The sequence below is a fragment of the Triturus cristatus genome, chromosome 7 (assembly GCF_964204655.1).
Source record: "Triturus cristatus chromosome 7, aTriCri1.1, whole genome shotgun sequence".
NCBI classification, from domain to species: domain Eukaryota; kingdom Metazoa; phylum Chordata; class Amphibia; order Caudata; family Salamandridae; genus Triturus; species Triturus cristatus.
The window spans coordinates 1,630,547,307-1,630,563,573 of record NC_140590.1 but is presented as its reverse complement, the minus strand read 5'-3'; the positions used below and the strand labels follow the sequence as shown (position 1 = coordinate 1,630,563,573).

Here is a 16,267-nt window from a genome sequence, read left to right as displayed (position 1 = left end):
GTAACTTCTCATATGAATATGGTTGCTCCATGCCTGAAATGACACAGACATGATCAACAACAGGATTGAATGTGCAGTCTTTAATTAACAGTACTTCTCAAACTTTTCCATTTATAAATTGTTTTGGTCACACTAAGTGATGCAGATATTCCTTTAGGTTTGTCCCATGCTTGCTGTGACCAAGGGATTTATGATAGACCACACCGATGACGTCCAGTATGACTTGAAATGCACCTGGTGTTATTGGTGCTTCATTCAGGGGGATGGGGTTGAGCAGTTTGGTTTGGACTGTCACTTTTAATGTGGGACCAACACCAATTTGAATATGGTTGGTCTATGTCAGACGAACAATAGAATGCATAATGTCCACATTACTCACCAGTGGTTCATATCAATTCAATGTTTATTTTTGCAATTTTATATAGCGAGGACATGGCCCGAAGGCATCAGAGTGCTTTAGAACAGTAGCATGATACAAGGGTACAGCAAGTTACAGTTACAATAATTATGTTCAGACATTTGCCACGGTAGCTGCGACCAGGACAAATGCAGCCATTGCACAAGGGACGTACATGATTCAAGCATCAATTAAGATGGTGGGGACACCCAATGAAGGTAGTTCGTCTCCTGGATAGAGTACTTAGGTATGGTTGAGGTGTGTGAAGGATTCTGCTTTAGGCATACCTTTTTGAACAAAAGTGATAATTTGTGAGTCATACTAGCTGCTGACTTCAGCCAACTTCCTAAGTGGAGGGCGCGTGTCAAAACATCAGCCCATCAGATCAAACTCTGCTGCTCATTGCCACCCAGTATAATCAATCTATGGGCGTTGGGGCCCAGGTTACCTCAAGACTTGAGTGCTATAACATCTAGTATTACGGGCTTCCATGGCACCAAATAAGAAGGCTCCAACAATTTCAATCTGCTGCTGGGAGGTTGACCTTTGATCTAAAAATGTGAATCTCTATCAACACCCCTCTAAAGCCTACAGAGTCACAGTCAGGATTCTCTGCCACCCAAGTCCATCGAGAGTGTAGCATCCAGACACCTACGGTAAAATAATGCCAAATACTCCCTGGTCTGTCATCATCCAAACATCCACTAGTCATCCCCAAAACCATAAACGAAGGGCATGGTGTGGGCGCTGGAGGGAGAAGCAAGTGAGAGTTTTTACACAAGTGATATGTTGGAGGTGGCTGTCCTGTGTGTGTGTACCCAGGCATGGGTGACGTGGTTGCTGCTGAGTACAAGTATGTGTGTGCATGGATGGCTGTCAAGTGTACACCCAGTTACACAAGCGAAGAAGGCTCTGTTATGAACACCATGAAATGTGTGTGATTTCAGTTGCAGGCATACCGGTAAAAGCATGATGAGGTTTCTAACCCGTATTTTCATGTCCTCAGAACTGTTTGTATTCACTTGTGTGTGTGTATACATATGCCCTGTTATGCGTGCACCGTGTGCATGTGAAGCTGTCTGTTTTATGTGTATTCCATGGTCCTATCATCATAAAACATAACGTGTATTTGTAAAGCGCACGTTCACCCAGAAGGGTATTTTGGCGCTGAATAACAGATGTTTATTGTTACCCAACTCAAAGGTACTCATTTTTTCGATCTCAGAAGGATGAAAGGCTGAGTGGCAAGCTGGGATTTAAATCTGTGACCATAAGGTAAAACACAGGCCCCTAAGCCATCAGACCCAGTAGTCTCACCTTCATCATCATGACGTTGTATAGCGCTAATTACTCTGAGGCACCCAAGCTCTGTTGAACTAAAAAAAAATCACAACCTGTTCACACAGGGTCTGGGTCTCAAGAGCCTTCCTGAGAGGGAGTACCTGCTCAGACAGGTGCACATGCTCTTCACTGTCTACACACTGGTACGTGCGGTGAGGCTGATGTCTCGTATGTATCCCCTGTGATATTTAGGGAAATGGCTGCCAGTGCTCAGTCCGTGCACTGTCCTTTGAGGTGTATAGGAAGGCGGTTGACGTGTGTGCGCGCGCGCCCTCTACGTGGACGATGGGGCCCGCCCTGTGCGTCAAGGGTCAGTGCGCTCCGCGCGCTACTGATCGTTCCAGATGTGCTTGGCTCCTCGCTCGCGGGCTCTTGGCGCATTAACACAGATCGCAGATTTACTTTCCACGCTCCGGCTGCTGCGCACAACTGTCCGGGAAGCGTCTGAACAGGCCGACGTCCCTGGCTGCGCCTCCGGGCACCGCGGAAGTGCTTAAGTACAGTGTTCGGGAGGGGAGGCGCGCAGAGGGGCTGATGGCAGGCTGTGCGCAGGGTGGACATAATGCATTAATGGCTGCATCCCACCCTCGCCCACAGGAGCGTCGTGGTCAGTGGGCGTGGGCGAGTGGAGGCGCACTGGAGCGCCCTCAGCCTGCAGGGGAGGGTGGAGGGGTGCGCGCTGGCCTGGACCCAGTCATGGGCACTAATATATCCTGACGGGCACTTCCACAGGGGCTTGTAGTAAACCGCTCAAGCAACAGGAGGTCTGGACAGGGGCTTGGCACAGGACATGGCTTTTACCGCCCCTGCTGCGCCCCGGGGCAGCCATGAGGATTAATGCTTCCCTTCTGCCCCCAGAGAGAAACCTTTATTACTTAAATGAAGCTCTTCAGAGGTCTCGAGAGAAAACAGAGTGTCAGAAAGCAACATTCTCAACAACAAACGATGGCCAGACAGTGCCAGATTAAACTCTATGGAAGCCCCTAGGCAGTCGAAATTTTGTTCCCCCCCCCTCGCAAATTATCTCCTAATACCCAATGCACCAGATTGTTTTACAAACTGACAGCGGCCAGAAGATAAGCTTTTGAGAGACAGACTGTGATGTGAATCTGATGTCTCAGGTTTATGTACTTTAAGTTGTTCATGGTTACATTACATTAATATAGTATTTTCTCCATAGAGTCTTTATTATAAAGTTGTCGTTTCTTTGAGTTCATTTATTTTTTTTCTATCTTATGGAAACAATATTTAAGAAAGCTTGATTATAATTTTCTTTCAAGATCAAATCAATATTATTTTGATCCGTTGTCGCTTGGCCCCTAAAAGGAGCGGGTCCCATAGGCTGGTGCCTACTTTGCCTATTCGGTCATCTGGCACTGTGGCCAGAGCGCTTCACACACCCCCTCCACAAGCTCACAGCCTGGAGCAGCCCTGCGATTTTCCTAATACAAGGTGCTTCCTTGAGACTCCCGTCATGCACTGGGATTTGCGGAACATAGCGGCAACCAATCATATACTGATCTTTGCTGTGCACAGCACCTGAGCCCCTACAGGAGACGCCAGCATGTAAATATATCTATACAGATTGTTTTCTCTATTTGTTAACTTGAGTTTAGTTTGCAGCAAGGCCGGTAAAGCCAGCAGGGACATTTACATTAAGGGTTTTTGATAACATTCTTTCTCTCTTTTTGTATCGTCTTTTTAAAAAAATATAAAATGTTAAATATTTTCTCTGTTTATAAGCTTTCATTTTAAAGACATGCAATAATATTTATGTATAAGTTCCATTGCAAGTGTTGCTACTTTTGTTATTGCTTTTTGAATCTTTAATAAAAAACATTTAACAAATAGAAAAAGGTTTTTGATAATTGTTACATCAATTTAATTACCAAAATGTGTACCTCGAAGTCATAAGCGTGGCCCACAAGCGCTCATGCCTACAAATGTGGTTTGTGTGGCCGAGAGCAGGACCAGCTTCTGCAGTTTAAACAAGCTGGTGTTAATCTGCACAGCAGAGGTGCTACTGGTTGCTAAAACAAGCTTGTCTGCACCAGTGCTTAATTTGTAAAAAAATAATTGCCAGGGCACTCGTCAGGATGCCACTGCAGCTTGCACCACATATTGCCTTTGCCAGCGCTGCCAATGATAGTAACAACACAACTACTAACCATCACACTCCTCCAAGTGTGTCAATTCGAACTATATCAGGCCCCCAAAGCTATAAGAATGACTTGGGCAGCAGGTAACAGTTATTTTTAAGATCAGCATTTGATCTAGTACCCAGGGAAAAATTATGGGTAGTTCTAGGTGAGTTGGGGGTCCCTGTTTATTTAATTCATCTTTTTAAACGTTTGCATGAATGTAACTATGCCCAAATAAGGTATGGGAAGGATGGCAATCTCACAGCCCCTATACCAATTAATCGTGGCGTTCGACAGGGTTGTGTGCTCGCGCCAACCTTATTCAGCCTTTACATTAACGGTTTGATTGATGCCCTGCTATCAGCAAAAGACCTGGATGCCCCCAAGCTAGCCTCTCGTAGAATTTCGGCTATGATGTTTGCCGATGACACCCTGCTGATTGCCAAATCTCCCATGGGGATCCAAAGGGTTCTGGACAATTTTGAGGAGTTTTGTAGGGATAGAGGTTTAGAAATAAACCTCCAAAAAACAAAATTTATGGCATTCAATTGCCCAAAAACCTCACGCCCTAACCCACTTTTGAATGGTAAACCCCTTGAAAGATTGTCATCTTTTGTTTATTTGGGCTTCACTATTACCGAGTCTATGGATTGGGGGGCTCACATTACAAAATCTACGCTAAGACTAGCACAATCTTCAGGAGGCATCATGAAGGTCTTCAATAGGTCCAGTAAAAGAACTGTTAGCCCAGCAATTGAAATCTATAGGGCTCAAGCAAGAGGAGGGGCCTTATATGGCGCTGAGTTATGGGCCCACCAAAACCTGACAAAATTATCACAGGTGGAGAATCAATATTTTAGACAGTTATTTAGACTACCACGTAGTACCCCCTTGGTCCCGCTACGTTTGGATACAGGCATAACACCAATATCTGAAGTAGCGGGCCTCAAGCCCATATTGTATTGGCGTCGCCTCTGGACCTCCCCCGAGCTTATACCATATAGGGAGGAGTTATCAGAGGTATTGAGGACTCGGGGTGCTGCAAAAATTCCGTGGTTTGATTATATAAAACGTCTTTTATTTAGTATGGGCCTAGGAGATTGCTGGCTCGATCCTGAGTCAGCTTGTCCGTTAATATCTAAGGGTCATATGAAGGCATGCTATAGAGACTACTGTCTAACCCAACTTAAAACTTTTCTTGGGATTGGGAAATGTACTAGTGCTTTTTTAGAAATAAAAGATTTCCCTCGTTTTGAACCGGCAATAGATCTCATTACTCCACCAGCGGCCAGGAAGCTTTACCTACAATTTAGATATGGGGTACTTCCACTTTGTTGTTTCACATCTAAGTGGAGAAATCAAAATATGACCCAATGCCCGGTCTGCGACCACTCTGAGGAAACAGAGCTTCATGTCTTTTTTTGTTGCTCTGGCTATCAGAAGGCAAGGAGCCGCTGGCTGGCTCAGATCTGTAGGAATCTTGGCAGCAGGTCCTGCCTCGAAGCCTTTAGGATACTGAAATCCGACTCGGGAATACCAATTGTATACTCGGTGGCTGGCTTCCTGTTTTCTATGTGGTGCACCAGAAGGGCCCATTTGAGATCTCATAATGATGAATTGATTCCCTAGGTAGCAAATGTGTAAATACATTTTCCGTTATTTGCTCATGCATAGTTTTAATATAGGAACTTATGTTTCCGTTTTTTTATCATAGCTCTGTTTTTAGTTAATTTATGTATTTATTGCACCATTCACTTTCTATTCCAACTGTGCCATCTTTTGTCCAATTCATATATTCCAAAATTCAATGTATTTTATACCTGAAATTGCATGTATATGTATTTGTTTGCTCTATGTTGTACTTTTTAGGACATTCTGTCCGAAATAAAGTTTTTTTGATGATGATGAGTTATTTTTAATGTTTACTGAATTTATAATTAACTGTTGTTGTGATCCTCTCTAAATTTCCCAGACAGTGCCACCTTGTGGCACACTCTTACTAGCGCCGGTGTTGACAATTATGTGCCGTGTGCCCAGCACCGGAAAATACTGGCTCAAATTAAGCACTGGTCTGCACCAAGGCTCCTAAGACAGACCAGGACTTGGACCTTGTGCAAGATTTACAAAGCCCTTGAGCACTGTGGAGTGGTTCATTCCCTCTCTCTCTCTGATCACTTTACACACCAGATGCCTACCTTGAGTTCACAAGTACAGCCATATGTGCTCAAGCTTGCCTTTGTAGCTGCACATGCCCAAATATTACTACATAAATGGGTTGATGTTATTCTTCACAGCGGACGCCCCACTGGCCTGCCAAAAGCAAGCCTTGCTGCACACTTCTCCGCTAGGATGGTACGGGGCTGCAAAGGGCGCCTTTTGCGTCTGTGTACGATGAGGCAGTTTGCCATCTGTTCCTGTGCCAAGTTAAAACAGGGGCGGCTCCCCCGTAATGGCGAATGAGCGTGACCCACTGCCCAAACCACCAGATGATAAATAAAATAAAAATAACACAACGTTATCATTTTATTTATCGCTGTCTGACTTTACAATAAGTATTGGGTGGGGCGGGGCCGGGCTATGGCATAGAGGAGGAGTGGTGGCCACTTATAAGTGCGCATGTCAGTTTGTCCATCCATCCTAGGCCGGCCAAACTGACATGCGCTCTTATGTTTCTCCAACCTACCTGTGTTGCACAGCCAGGTGTGAGAAAAGTCACAGGCTCCAATGCACTGTCTGAGAGGCAAACAAGGCTGCTCAGACCAATCCTGGCGCTGCTCTCATGCTTCAGAGCAGCGTCTGGATTGGGTGGAGAGCATGTGCCTTGATTGCCCATCCCCTTCCTGCCCGACGAGAGGAGCAGCAAGGCAGTCAGCGGCGTCAGTGGGAGTAGAGCAGCAGATAAGTATTTTTTAGTTCTCCCCACCCCCAAGCCCTCCCTCGGACGTCCTACCTCTTTTTTTTTTTTTTTAAATATCTTTATTGGCCTTTCTTACATTTTTTCCTTCTTTTTACACTTTGCATGATAATACAGAACGATCAAAAGCAACATGTAAATCCGCATAACACAACCTCATTAGTTCACTATGTAGATCAACACTATATTACAGGAGCATAATCAGGATGTGCCATAGCGCTCACATGCAGCACCAACAAGCAGTAAACCATGCAACACTATGATTGCTCGGATGTCCTACCTCTATTGATAGGCGGCGGCCGCCACTGAGTTAAAATACCTTCATACTCAACCAGATATTTCATACTAGTTCTGACCTGGTGCTTTTTACATGGGCAGACGCCACACGAAGGCACAGGCGCGTACCTGTACATACTTCCTTTTGTGCCCTCGTTAAAGTACATCCAGCTACTATTAAGAACAGGCCAGGCATCAATAAATTTATTACCTCAATCATCTTGACGCTAAATTCATGCCAATGTCTTGAATGACTAAATCCTGCATCGCTATTCTTTCAGAGCTAGACTCTGCCAGACACAAGATGATTTTTAACGAATCGCAACAAGGATAGTGTTAAATCTGTGCCAAAAGTAGCGCCAAGCGCTTACCAGAGATCACACGCGTTCAGGAGAAGAAGGAGCACTCCTCGCGGCGTCAGGCAGCGTGTTGCTGTATGCTGGGCTCCGCGCATGGTGTGGCGTCGTGGTTGGTTGCCTGGAACGCTCAGGTGACTCTGTGCTCATTGTCACCCCCGTGGTGGGCTGTACGCTGCCCGGAGTATTGGGTATAAAGGGCGGTGGCGGGGCTGTGGAATTCATCTCTGGGCAAAGGATGTCAAACTTGCGCTAGTTCCTTGTGTGCCAAACGCCATGATTTTCCGAAAAAGGGTAGCGACAAGCCTGTAAACGTCCCTTTTTTCGAGGTTTCCAATCCAAAATAGTCTTTTCCAGTGATGCCAGTTAAAAAAAAATATATATATATAATAAGGCGCATCTGTTCCCTTATTTTTCACCATGTTCTTCTCCCCATTGTTACTATTTTTGTCCATGACTTCTGCTTCTACCTGTTGTAACTGCTACGCGTTTCTACTTCTAGGTTGTCTAGCTTGCATCTTTTCTACTTCCTGATTTCAGGGAAGTTTGGTGCCTTAATAATCACTTCCGCTTTCCTCTTTGTCTTCAGTAAAGAGCTACACTATTGTCAAGGTGTTTTTCCCCCCTTTGTGCTTTTTCCTCCTTACTGCGACCATCTTAAGAAGACAGTTTCTTGTGTACAGTTCTGTGCAGAGTGGCACCGTGGTTACTAACACAAGTTATCCTTTATTCATGAAATCAAGAGGACTCGGCAGACCTTCTTAGACTCCAGTTCTTGACAGACAGAGGGGAGTCCGCAGTAATCTATAAAGGCTCTAGAAGCAAATATATAAATTGTATTTCTGACAGACTGGCAGATGCATCGACTGACAAGTACAAAAACACATTTTTCAGTTGTCTGTGGAAAATTGCCAAGCACCGGAGCACACTTCACCTGGCCCTATCAAGGTTAAATCTCTGCCTTGCAAATGAATTGCAAATCTGTATCTCTGCTTATTCATTGCCTTATCTCACACAGCATTGCTCAACATTTCCCCCTACTGTTTTAATTATCGTCCCCACCACTTCGGAAGCGTATTTTTTTTTCCTAACATCAATCCTATAGAAGCCCAATTTGTGGTTGTTCCTACATCTTTGACAATGTTAGGTAACATTAATATCTATTAAGATCTTGCTAACTTATATGCACAGAACACACCAGGCCTGTTCACATCAAACAGCATATGCCTGACGCTATGTTTAGTTTTAAAGAAGGTGAAATAGGGGTTGCCGCATCACTTCTAATGGGCTTGTTTGACAAGTCTGTAACAATTTCTCTTTGTTTATTTAATTTAGGAGCAGCAGGCAGTGCACTACATGCAGTCTTACGGTTGCTTCGGGATATGAACATCAGCCAATAAATTCGCAAGTAAGATTGCGACCAATCAGTCGGGGTGCAATCCATAGCTGGTAGTCTATAATTGAGACCCCATATAGTCCTGATGGTCCATTTTCAAAGTGAGTCAGGTGGGGCAGGCCAGTCAGCTCCTGAGATTACCGCCATGTCTCGACTCCCACCATAACACAACAATTCCCACCACAATAGACTTGTGCTGTGAGGAGAAGCATCGGTTCTCTTCTCCTGTGAAACTATTGTTTTCCAACAGCTGCCTCACTTTACGTCAAACTTCCATTTCACTTCATCAGTTCTACTTCACTCATTCATTGAAGGCTGGAGGAGCAAAGCTATCTCACTTCAGTGACATGAATTTGATTTGGAGTATTAGATGGGCTTTTTCTCACCTTTATCAACATTTTCCTGACTCTCTTCTTTCTCTTTGCTCCCTTCTAGCCTTCTCTTGTGGTGTCAAATGCCATTTCTTGTATTGTTTTAGAAAACAACTTAAAAAAATATATATATACATATATATATTCTGGCCCGCTTATTTCTTCTTTGATGTTGATGTACAAGCCTCAGGTGGCAGCCTTAGATCAGCTGCTTAATTATACATATTAACCTGATTTTTACTGGATAAATAGAGATTTGCGCACCCCTTTGGCATTTTAACTACAACTTGTGATCGCAAAAAGTCAAGTCTGAGGTCAGAATGTCCAACTCCTGATTTATAGAATAAAGATTTTTATGACCACCAAAAACATTTACTACCTCTGATTATCGACCTGTGGGACAGCTTTTCTGCAGTTTTATATTTAGGAACACTCATGTGCCCATTGGATTGTCAATTGATAATGTGATTAACACCCAACAAAGCCATACCTTTATGGGTGTTCACATCCATCCACATTCCATGACGAGTTTTACACACAATTTGTGCACACAACCTGCACGCCAAAAATGGTAGTGTAAAAGGGATTTTTTCCTATTTGGTGAAAAAGATTAAAATCTGCTTACTCACGTTCCCAACATACTTACTCCTGCGAATGTCAGAAGCAGTAACTATCTGGGAATAGTACCTGCATAGATTTCTGGAAGTTCACCTTAGGGATTTGAACCTTGCAAATTAAGCAGATCCCCCAAAATGTGGAATTTAAGCCAATCATTGGAGGAACATTTTGGTGCATATTTTCTGCATTTTTCGCATTGGATTAAACCTTTCTCGATTAAATGCTAATGGCAGCGTCCTAGAAGACGGTGTTAAATTAGCTTTATTGTAAACGTTTGTTCATCTTCATTCAGATAAATGGTGGCTTTACAATATTGCCTTTCAGTCATGGAGCAAATATTGTTTGTCCCACAGTCCTTTAGCAAGGAGGGACGAATTTTTGGAAAATTGTGCTTAGTGGAGAACACTATATTTTCAAAAGCTCACTGAGGGCCGCACTGAAAAACCAGACCAGCAAAAAATTGTGGGACAACAGTGCCCTCTTGTAGGGCAGTACCATCCTTTAACGCACTCGTTAACCTAACTTTTGGTTTGTCTACTATAAATAAATAAATAAATAAATACCAGCATTTGTAAAGCGCACAGCTACTTCCATAGAGGTGTCCCAGCACTGGGGGCCGTCAGGAAGATTAAGCAAGCTATTGCCCAAAGTCACATGGTGCTGGGCTAACCTGCTTCCGGCATCGAACCGTGAACCCCGTGGTCTGGAGTCAGGCACCCTGGCCGCTGCGCCACACCTCTTCCTATCTTACCTTTATTAAAAAAATGTAAGTATAATTGAAGAGCACCTCTGTATTCTATATAGGCAAGGAGCCAAAAGAATCAGGTTCCGGAGATGGGGGCGGGGGGTTGATACTGAGAGAAGATGGCTGCCTGCTGATTCAACTCCTTGATGGCCAGGAATAAATTCCACAATGCCAGCAGTGAATTTATTTTCTATATTCCAAAACTAGAAGATAACAAGGTGGGAGTCATCCCTTTCTTTAATTCTGAGACTGTTTTTCAGTGCTGCTGCTATGTGAAAGGCCTTTGTGTGAAGCAACCAGCTGTCTCTTCAGGTTGTGATTTTGGCATGGAGAGCTTGCTGAATAAATATCTGACTTTGTTCTTTGAAACATTTCTGTTTTTCACCTACTATGTTTGTTTTAGACATCCAACATTAAAGGCACTCACACTGCTTAGATGAATGTGCTGTCTAATTAAAAGGCAAATACAGCTGGAGAGAAAAGATTGTAATCTTCACAAGTGGTGGACTAAAGGTCATGGGCAGGCCATAAATCTCCACAGTGGAAACCACATTTCTAGCTTCAAATGAAATACAAATTGCAATGAGTTTAGACTGGCAAACCAATTAGGAACTAAAAGGAATGCAATTTAATAGTCAGCTCCTGGAGTGTCCTGTTGCCTTTTCAAAAGGGGTCCCACCCACTCCCATATTTGTTACAGTCCTTTGTGTTTTGGTTGGCAGTGAGGCAATTTATTTTAGTTTTTTGGCTGGCAACATGGCATTTTATTTGTTTGCACGCAAGAAAAAATGTCCCAAAATGAAAGATATATTTTTTAAGCACCATTTGTTTCCTCTTATTTGCCTGTTTTTACAGCAAGTTAGAGAATAACAAATGCACTTTATATTTTCTGCTATCAGTCTGCCTTTGCAGGATATTACTCTTTCATTTTTGGTTAATGATAAACACCTTAATTCATGTGGATGGCGCAGACTCAGCGGTTGCACTTGATGCTGAAAAAGCCTTTGATCATTTGAACTGGTCCTTTATTTTTCAGGTCTTGAACTGGTTTGCTTTGGTCCCCAAACTATCAGTTTAATATCACTTTTGTATTTCTCACCACAAGCTTCTATATTTGTTAATAGTTTCATTTCCCCCACCTTTTAAGTTAAAAAGAGAAGTTAGACAATGGTGTCTTTTATGGGAAACATCCTTCACAACGCAGGCATTGCATCGCAAGGCCTTTACTTCGCGGGCGATACAACACAAGTCGTTACAACGACTTGCGCTGGATGGCGCTCTAACCTAACGAATAGTATGATTTACTATTCCAACACCTTCCCTACTGTATGTAGACTGGAGTTGGAATAGTAAATCTTACTATTCCTAAGTCCAGCGCCCTCCAGCGCAAGTCGTTGTAACGACTTGCGTTGTAACAAACGCGATGTAAAGTACCACGTTGTAAATGTATGCGTAGTAACATCATACATTCATCTTTTATTTCCAATGTTATACATATTGGCCCTTAGACCTTTTTGGTCTAAAATAAGACAAAATAATTACATACAAAGTTTTATTTATGGTGAAAACCAGACCAAATTATCTGTGTATGCAGATGACCTACTCCTATCCATTTCTAATCCAACTTTGACACTTCAGCTTTTCTTGATGAAGTGAACACATTTTCCCTAGTCCCAGGATACACACTCAGTATTGAAAATGTGAGATACTTCCTCTCAATAAATTTTACAACAGCAGACAGACTGATACAGACATTCACACAGTTTAGTCACTAACCCATGCATTCAATAAGACACAGGTAATAACTTACTTAAACAGTCAGTGACGTACCTACTAAATCCTCCATCCAGACACTAATACACCCACCCATTCTTCAATACACCTTGGCATATATCTAAAACATATTTAAACTTTGTAGAAACACAGTCACTGGATGATGTCATCAGTGATGTCATCAGTGATGTCACTGACCATGTCATGAATGATTATAGACAAGTCCTGTGCACACGTTTATGATAGATAAAACATTCACAGTATAGTCAACGTAGTTCAACACTTTTTGTTATGTGAATGATGTTTTAATTCAAGATGAGTCCATCAATACAAAGAGCGCCAGCCGGCACGTGTTTCGTCAACAGATAAAATCTGTGACTCTTCAGGGCTAATGTAAATAAATATGGGGTGGAAATCGAGATGTCGGTCAAGCATCTAAAGGATCCGAGGTAGAGAACGGGTGTTCGAATCGGAGTAAACAGATCACACGGGCGGATAAGAGCGTGTATAAATAAAGCCTGGTCAAGGCGGGTGAAGAACAACAGTGTCTTGCTGCCGGAGTGCTTTATTGATACACGGTCTTATCCGCCCGTGTGATCTGTTTACTCCGATTCGAACACCCGTTCTCTACCTTGGATCCTTTAGATGTTTCACCGACATCTCGATTTCCATCCTATATTTATTTACATCAGCCCTGAAGAGTCACAGATTTTATCTGTTGACGAAACACGTGTCGGCTGGCGCTCTTTGTATTGATGGACTCATCTTGAATTAAAACATCACTCACATAACAAAAAGTGTTGAACTACGTTGACTATACTGTGAATGTTTTATCTATCATAAACATGTGCATAGGACTTGTCTATAATGGTTTTTGGCATGGGTCTTTGCCCACACCTTACACAGGGGTTTTGGGTCTTCTGCTGACCTGTTTTTTAAAGTGAATTTCTAAGGTTTTCTAAATGCTAATTTCTAACTATAACATGCCTGAAACCTATGTTTTTTTTCAGTGAATTTCAAAGGTTTTTTAAATGCTAATTTCTAACTATAACGTGCCTGAAACCTATGGTTTTATCAGTGACTTTCAAAGGTTTTTTAAATGCTAATTTCTATCTATAACGTGCCTGAAACCTATGGTTTTTTCAGTGAATTTCAAAGTTTTTTTTTAATGCTAACTTCTAATTATAATGTATATTTAACCTATAGTTTTTTCTGACACCCAAGAAGGACACAACACCCACTGCCACAACCCTCAGGACCTCCCCCCCCGTACCACCCCTCTCCCTACTACCACCAAGGCAGTACAGAACAGGACAGCGAACCCTCCAAAAACGGCATGGTCCCTCAGCCATATAATAGCTCAGTGTTGGGAAATGTGTCAATCGTTTTTTCAGTATTTTTTAATGTTTTTTTTAAATACTAATTTCTAACTTTAATGTTCCTGAGACCTATGTTTTTTTGTGAATTTCAAAGGTTATTTAAATACTAATTTCTAATTATAATGTTCATAATCCTATGTTTTGCTCAGTAATTTTGAAAAAAAAGTGATATTTTGTAACTTTAATATTCTAAAAATAGTTTTTGCAATGTTTTTTTATTTGTTATTTAAACTATATAATGTCTTCTTGTTTTTTAAATATTAAACAACTACATACAGTATGAAAGGGAGCCCAACCCAGAGCCACATCTGAAGACCAACACATATCAGAACTACTGATCAAGCAGCTCCGACACCCAAAAACGCCACAACACCCCCCACCACCCCCAGGACCCTCCCCTACCACCGAGTCAGCGCAGAACAAGACAGTGAACTTTCCGAAAACGGCATGGCCCCTCAGCCACACAATAGCTGAATATTGGGACAGGTGTGAACAAACTATATGTGAAGGAAGCAATTCACCCATGAATAACAATGCACATAATGCAAAGTGTAGCAGTGATGTGCTGGACACATCTCAGTATGCAGAACACACACCTCTCCATGTGCACAAATACTACTGGTGCTTGTAGTGTTGTGGACAATGGACCCAACCATGTTACGTCAAACACTAGGGAAGATCTCAGTCATGTAGCTGTATCGCCCCCCCCCCCCCCCCGTAAGCATAAGCGTAACCGGAGTGGGTTGGTCCGACGTACGCCACTTCAGCGTAGGAGTGTGAATAAATAGGCCGGGGCTCTGGGCGTGGTTCAGTTGTGAACTGTGAAGACCAACGACTGTGCCAGAGCGGCGGGCCTCACCCTGCCACGAGGCTGCCGCCATGACAGCGGGTCTCCTCGACACAGGCCCCCTGCGAACCCAGCGGCACAGCACCCCAGAATTATGTCTGTACAGACTACTGCCTTCGATCTACACTGCGGACAGCAGGCATCATAATTCACATGGAGTAGCGATTGCACATGACGCAGTCCAGTACGCAAGATACATTGCTCCCAGTGCGGCCCTCTCGGACCACGCATCATCTCAGGGTGCGCACACGCTGAGTGCCAAAGGTACCACTAACGCAGTGCACCACAAGTCATCGACATGTGGCCTTACTGAGGCAGAATTCAATAGACAAAAGACATTGCTCCTAGTGCGGCCCCCCTGGACCACGCATCATCGCAGGGTACGTACACGCTGAAAGCCAAAGGTACTACTAACTCAGTGCACCATAAGTCAACGCCACATGGCCTTATTGAGGCAGAATTCAATAGACAAAAGACATTGGTCCGAGTGCGGCCCCCCCGGACCACGCATCATCGCAGGGTACGTACACGCTGAGTGCCAAAGGTACTACTAACTCAGTGCATTTAATTATGCAGATGACATTCAGCTTGTTTTCAACCTTGACTCATCTGACGAAGCAATTCAAGATTTCCAACTCACCCTTTGTCATATCAGTGATTGGATGGGTGCTCACCACCTCAAGCTTAATCCCGACAAGACTGAGCTTGTTCTTGTCGGTGGCCCATCCAACCCCTGGAATTCGATGTTTTGGCCCCCTTCTCTGGGTCCTTCTCCCTGCCCGGTTGACAAGGTGAAAAGTCTGGGAGTCTACATTTCCCACGATCTCTCTATGAAACACCAGGTCAGTGCCACTGTGTCTTCTTGCTTCTTCCAGCTTAGGAAGATTCGGAAAATAGCCCACTTCTTGACCACCGAGGCCCTCACTCTGGCACTACTGGCATTAGCCATTTCTCGAATTGACTATGCCAATGTTCTGTATGTAGGCATCCCACAGTATCAAATTAAAAGACTGCAGCTGATACAGAATCAGGCTGCTCTCCTGATCTACCACTGCCCCAAACATTCTCACGTCCACCCTCTGCTCAAAGCCTTGCACTGGCTCCCTGTATCGGAGCGTTGCAAGTTTAAACTTGGCTGTCTGATTCATAAATCTCTGGCCGGTTTTGGCCCTTCTTTTATTTCTTCTCTTTTGCATCCCTATGTTCCCTCTAGGCACCTTCGCTCCTCTCATCACGCGCTCCTCCAGACGCCAAGGTTTAGGCGCAAAAAACACGGTGGCCTCAGATTCTCTTTTCTAGCTCCCTCCTTCTGGAATTCACTCCCGTTGGATATTAGACTTTCTCCTTCTCTCCCTCACTTTAGATCCCTTCTCAAAACCCATCTCTTTCACTTTATCTATACATAAGCCCTCTTTTTTCTTTTTTCTGCCTCTGCTCAAGTAAGTGCTTAGCGCCAAGAAACCGTCCGGTGTAAGTTGCGCTCTATAAGAATTTTTTACATTACATTACATTACATTTTACAGTGCACCATAAGTCATCGCAAGGAAGAGTGAACAGTTTTATGTCAGCAGTGAGGCATACTATCACTCGAAAAGCACCCAAAAATACTTATAATAAAAAAAGAAAAGAAGAATAAAATTACATTAATAATTACAATCCAGTAATTTTGAAGATGTGGAATGCAAATATGGACATACAATATGTTGCAAATAA

At 43.3% G+C, this 16,267-nt stretch overlaps 1 protein-coding gene across 2 annotated transcripts in view; it reads left to right on the top strand.

The window, feature by feature from the left end:
- SAMD10 (sterile alpha motif domain containing 10) overlaps positions 1–16,267 on the top strand; it is a 141,407-nt gene that overhangs the window by 85,658 nt on the left and 39,482 nt on the right. The window lies entirely within an intron of this gene.